The 6,000-nt window shown below is 32.1% G+C and overlaps 1 long non-coding RNA gene across 1 annotated transcript in view; it reads right to left on the bottom strand.

Moving 5' to 3' along the window:
• Positions 1-4,968: 4,968 nt before the first annotated feature.
• LOC142327778 (uncharacterized) overlaps positions 4,969-6,000 on the bottom strand; it is a 133,144-nt gene continuing 132,112 nt past the window's right edge. The window contains exon 3 of the long non-coding RNA XR_012757088.1: positions 4,969-5,102. This is a non-coding gene — a long non-coding RNA (uncharacterized LOC142327778). The remainder of the gene's footprint in view (positions 5,103-6,000) is intronic.

Below are 6,000 nucleotides of genomic sequence, written 5' to 3'. Positions count from 1 at the left end.
AATAGCCGTACAAGGAAGTCATGTCTTTCGTTCATACCTGCATGGTATGAACCATGCAGGTTAGAAGTAGAGCGAAGTAGAGCTGAAGACCCCTTCTGTTTCTACTGTCGGGATTTAGACAAGCTGGAGAACGTGATATTCCAGTGCCCGCGGTGAGACGAGGAACGCCGCGATTGTGCTGCCGTAACTGTGCATCTCGAGGTAGGGATTATCGTTGGAACGATGTTACGCAGTCCTGTGACCGGTTTTGTGTCGGGGAAATATCGGAAAGCGAGGGTTGAGGGACAGCTCCATACGGAGCTGCCGTTCGCCAGTGTTTGCACGGGTGGGCGTTGGAGATGAAGGCGGGGACCTAGGGTCCCTGTTCTAAAAGACTGAGTCCCAGTGAGGCCGTCCCTTCGGAGTTATCCCCGTTAGATGCGAAGTCCAAATACCGGGTCCCGGTTGCCGGGTAATGGTGGCCGGGAAGGGCAGAGCCGAGCCTGGCGTTTCCGTTATCTGACGGCTATAGGAGAAGGCAATTCCGGAAACCGTGTTCATGTTTAATTGGGGTCTGGTTACTAGAGACAGGATTACAAAAAAATGAAGTCATGTGGGCTCCAAAGTTTTTAAGCAATTTTTTTTAATATATGATCTTTCTAAGCTCAAAAATATGGCAAAAAACGAGTTTGTAAAGTACGCTAAGATAAGATATCTTAAAATACTGACATTTATCATTATCATCAAATTTCAGGTCGTTTAAGGAACATCAGAAAAATAGGGCTTTACAAAATGATAATATTCTCCAGTTTTTTAAATTGAAATTATATGAAAAACCTTTATTTAAATGTCATGACTTGTTTTTTACTGTTTAAATGAGATTTTAGTAAAATAACCCAAAAGAATTACATTAATTTGATACATGTTTATGATTTTCTTATTTGTATTGGCTAAAAAATAATAATTGATACACTTAGATGTTTTGTTTCAGTAAAAAAAAATTATAAAAATGAAAATAAATCGAAGTTGTTTTTTATTTAGCAAAATCAAAGTCAAACATAATGCGTAAATTTCAGTATATAAGGTATCCATTTTCTTCTGCAAAAATGGTCCTGCTCAAATCTGTATGTTTAGGTCTGTATGTGTACGTAAAAAATTTATTATAGCCCTCAATTACTAAACAGTATTTCATTAGAAAATATGTTTAGTGTCAGTGCTTTTAATAAAACTGTTTTTAGAAGTACTTTACTGGTACTTAAGTTTCGTTTAAGAGAACGCACTCGACATTTTGCTTGTTAGTGTAACGTGTGGGTAGTATATGTATGCACTATACATTTCATTACGACATAACACATGAAACAAGTGGAGTGGAAAGATTTTTTCTCCAATGTGTACAAAATAAAGTAAATTTTTAATTTTTTCAACGCGTGTGTATATATGAACTTGTGTTTGTAAACATCCAAACAAACACAAACACACACAAACAAACACACAAACTACACAATGGGCTTAAAATTGATTAAAAACACTGTTTTTTAAAAATTTGTTACAAGTAAAATTGTAAATTTTATATAAGGAGATTTTCTTTCGTTCAAAACGATCTAATTGCATAAATTGCTTAATAAATAAGAGAGAGTATAAAATTTAAAAAGGAAAGTAAAAATTAAAAAAATACTGACTAATTGGTGACACGTATGAAAGATTGTTTTTCATTAGAACGAATAAAAAGTTCAAATTTGTCTATTAGCGAAAACGAAAGACTTCGTTTTATTTCTTAACGATGAATCGAATTCTCTTTTCATGGACCGTTAACTTTATCAGATCATTCTGATCTTTTTTTTTAATGAAAAAAAGTGTATTTAATGAGAACATTTATCATGTTCCAAAAAAAATATTTACAAGATTATTCTTTGAAAAAATAAATCTGTAGATGTTATCCTCTTTCCGTAACCATGAATGAATATTTGAAAAAAAAAATATATATATAATTAAGAAAGCATTTAAGTAATAAAAGGTGGTGATACATTTTCATCAGTATAGTATTTTTTATCATAGTATTTTTATTTATATTACTGATATTTACGAGTATACGCTCTTTTCATAGATCCCAAATAGAATGTGAATGAACTCATTCTGTTGTTTTATTGGATGCGCTGAAGAAAGCATTCAATGAGATACAATCGTCTACAGCCATAAAATATATATATTTATATATATTCCCTTCCTCACTTTTTCTCACTCTCTCACACACACACACAGAGAGAGAGAGCGAGAGAGAGAGCGAGCGAGAGAGAGAGCGCGAGCGAGAGAGAGAGAGAGAGAGAGAGAGAGAGAGAGAGAGAGAGAGAGCGCGAGCGAGAGAGAGAGAGAGAGAGAGAGCGCGCGAGCGAGAGAGAGAGAGCGCGAGCGAGAGAGAGAGAGAGAGAGAGAGAGAGTGAGAGAGAGAGAGTGAGTGAGAGAGAGATTGAGTGGTGGGAGGGTGAGAGACATGCACACACACACACACACACACACAAATGTATATATATATATATATATATATATATACAGAATGTTTCGAAAATGGTGGGCTGGCTGTACTTTTTCGGATATTACTTGTAAAATTAAACAAAATATATCCTTAGCAAAAATGGTAATTTCTCTTTCGTTCTCTTCCTGTCCGCCATTTTGTTATATTTATATAAAAATTTATTTCTCTGGTTAGGATAGACGAAATTGGTAAGCGTCTTGGTAATAAAGTTTTAAAATTAGCAAAACTTCAGAAATTAAATACCTTTGAAAAATTACAGAATGGTGGCCATATTTATTTTTTAATCCGTTATATCTCCGTAAATATTAGCTTTATCAAAATTTATGACTCGCTAAAGTATTTAGCCTTTTATTTTGATTAGAATGGCATTTTACTTTTTAAAATCGTTAATAAACAGCCAAGTTACGGCAGAACATTTTCATGTCTTCCACATTACGTTAAATTCGATTAAATATTAATGTTTTTATTTATTGTTAATTCTAGTACTGTAAAGTAATATCACTAAATTAGATTAGCACTAAAATTAGACATTACAAAACTGTGGTTAAACCGGTAATTACTTACGCGAGCGAAACTTTATTTAGATTAAATCGGAAAAATAGGACTGAACCTTTGCTTAAAGCTGAACGCAGGATTCTTAGAACCTGCATAAACAAAAAATATAAACACGAAAATCAGTACAGATTATCGCAGGATAGGATTAGTAAGAGAATTATCGATCGATTTTGGTTTTTAAAAAATCCGCCATTATGGATCAAAGAAATTAAAGAAGACATGCAAGAATTAAATTTGACTTACAAAGATTTACTTAATAAATCCGAAAAATTAAAATTTGTTATTAAATATCCGAATACCAACTTTAAAGTAAGAACTTTTAATTATACAAAAAGGGTTTATTCAGAAGAGGATCGTACAGCAAGATCATTAATAATGACAAATATTGGGAGAAAGTAAAAGCTAAGAACTTAAAGGCCAAAAGATCAGCAAAAAAGACTTTTTCACAAAAAGATTTAATATTAAATAATAATAAAACAATTGAAATTAATTTTTTATTTTTCAAATAATTTTACACAGCGACTATTGCTGTTGATCATGTTAACAATATAAAAATGAAGCTTCTTTCAATAGGAATGGTGTTGAAAAGTATCAACCAGCGTATCTGCAGCGACAATCCTCATGGCACCTTCCAAAGTAGATATCAACAAAGATTTTCCCTGAACATATGGGAAAGTTTTTTTAATGACTTTTGAGTCCTGTCATTCTATCAAATCGTTTAAATGGAGCAAATTATCTTGCTCATATAATCGAAAATCTTCCACATATTTTTGGAAGACCTACCTCTAAAATTATGAGGAAATATGTGGTTTCACCACGATGGAGCTCCAGCACATTTCAGTCAGTCGGTATCAGATTTCCTACATGAAACTTTCTATGAAAAATGGATAGGCCGTGCCGGACCAGTGCCCTGGCCTGCCCGATCACCTGACTTAAACCCTCCTGAGTTCTACCTGTGGAGCCATTTGAAACATATTATTGTTTATTAAACTCAACATTGAGAATCTTCAACAAAGGATCCAAAATGAATTTCGAGAAATTAGGAATACTCCCGGAATTTTGAACGGTTAGAAAATTTCTCAGAAAAAGACTGGAGACTTGTGTAATTTCTAAGGGTAGACACTTTGAACATCTCTGATAACGTTTAACAATTGTTACAAGTACAGCTAATGTTCTGCAATAATTAACGTAAGATTATCACAGGTAATTTTATTTTTTTAATTATTAAGTCTGTTATTGTGAAAAAATTATTACTTAATTTGATACTAATTTACAATACTAGAATTAACAACAAATAAAAACAATTAATATTTAACCGAGTTGAACATAAAGTAAAGGACATGAAAACAGTTACAAAATTATAACATCAATTTTCTTTCATAACTCGGCTATTTGTTAACCGATTTTAAAAAATAAAATGTCATTTTGTTCAAAATAAGAGGCTTAAAATTTTAGCGAGTAACATAAATTTTGATAAAACTGATATTTACGGAGATATAATGGATTGAAAAATAAACATGGCCGCCATTTTGTAATTTGCAAAGGTTTTAAATTCCTGAATTTTTGCTAATTTTAAAACGTTATTGCCATGACGCTTACCAAATATTAATATGATTCCTTTATCCGAACTTGAGATATACATTTTTATATAAAAATAATAAAATGGTGGACAGGAGGAGAACGAAGGAGAAATTGCCATTTTTCCTAAGGATCCGTTTTGTTTAATTTTACAAGTAGAAGAATCCGAAAAAGTATAACCAGCCCACCATTTTAGAAACACTCTGTGTATATATATATATATATATTATTTAGCAATTCTTACCTCCAGAGTGAATGGAGCTGTTTTAATGGAATTAAGCATTTTAAACTAATATTCTCTAAGCGATCTTGATGGATAAGTGGTAGCGTCTCAGCTTTTCTTCTGGAAGGTCCCGGAATCGAATTTCGAGCAGACATCACGAATTTTTCATACGATTCAATTATTCCATTTCATATTCCCACGCAAAACCTTAAATCTTTTGTAGTGAATTTATATGATCTAAAAAAAAAATAAATATAAAAATTTTATGTTAGTAAATTTTATAATGGCATCAGTATCTTAATTTTACACTACATAATGGTCCAAGAAATCCTAAAAGAATGACTTAAATGGAAATACTGAAAATAAAATTTAATCACTCAATGCCATTGATAGGGTTATTCGTTTAAATGAAAATGCAATTTTTACTTCCTTGTACGAAGTAAAGGAAGTATTGTATCGCGAAAAATTTCGGTTTTCAAATTTCAACGGAAATATCCATTTTGATCATCACTGAATCCATTTTGACTAGTTTCGGCATGACGTCTGTACGTACGTATGTATCTCGCATAACGTGAAAACGATTAGCTGTAGGATGTTGAAATTTTGGATTTAGCACTGTTGTAACATATAGTTGTGCACCTCCCCTTTTGATTGCAATAGATTTATCCAAAAGTGTCCAAATGAGCCCAAAATCCAAAAATAAATTGGATTTTGGACTTTTTCTTAACTGCAGTAATAACCCCTCATTGAAAGCTTTTCAACGATGTATTATAAGTGGTACTTATTTTCGTTGGTTTCAGAGTTATAGCCAAATAACATTTTAATTAATTAAATATTTGGATCTTAAAAGGGGAAGGTGCATCGGTTCGAATCCGACTTTATCTCCTATTTTAATTTATTTTTTAACTTTTTTTAAATTTAAATATATGGATTTTTTAATAAATATTAACCTCTGATTGTAAAAATGTTTTATAATAAATAATAATTCAATTTTTTTTTGTCTTCAGTCATTTGACTAGTTTGATGCAGCTCTCCAAGATTCTCTATTTAGTGCTAGTTTCATTTCAGTATACCCTCTACATCCTACATCCCTAACAATTTGTTTTACATATTGTAAAAAACGTGGCCTGCCTAC

This window comes from Lycorma delicatula, chromosome 7 (genome assembly GCF_047948215.1).
Source record: "Lycorma delicatula isolate Av1 chromosome 7, ASM4794821v1, whole genome shotgun sequence".
Taxonomy (NCBI): domain Eukaryota; kingdom Metazoa; phylum Arthropoda; class Insecta; order Hemiptera; family Fulgoridae; genus Lycorma; species Lycorma delicatula.
Note: the sequence above shows the minus strand (reverse complement) of the source record. Positions and strands in the feature narration are given on the sequence as shown.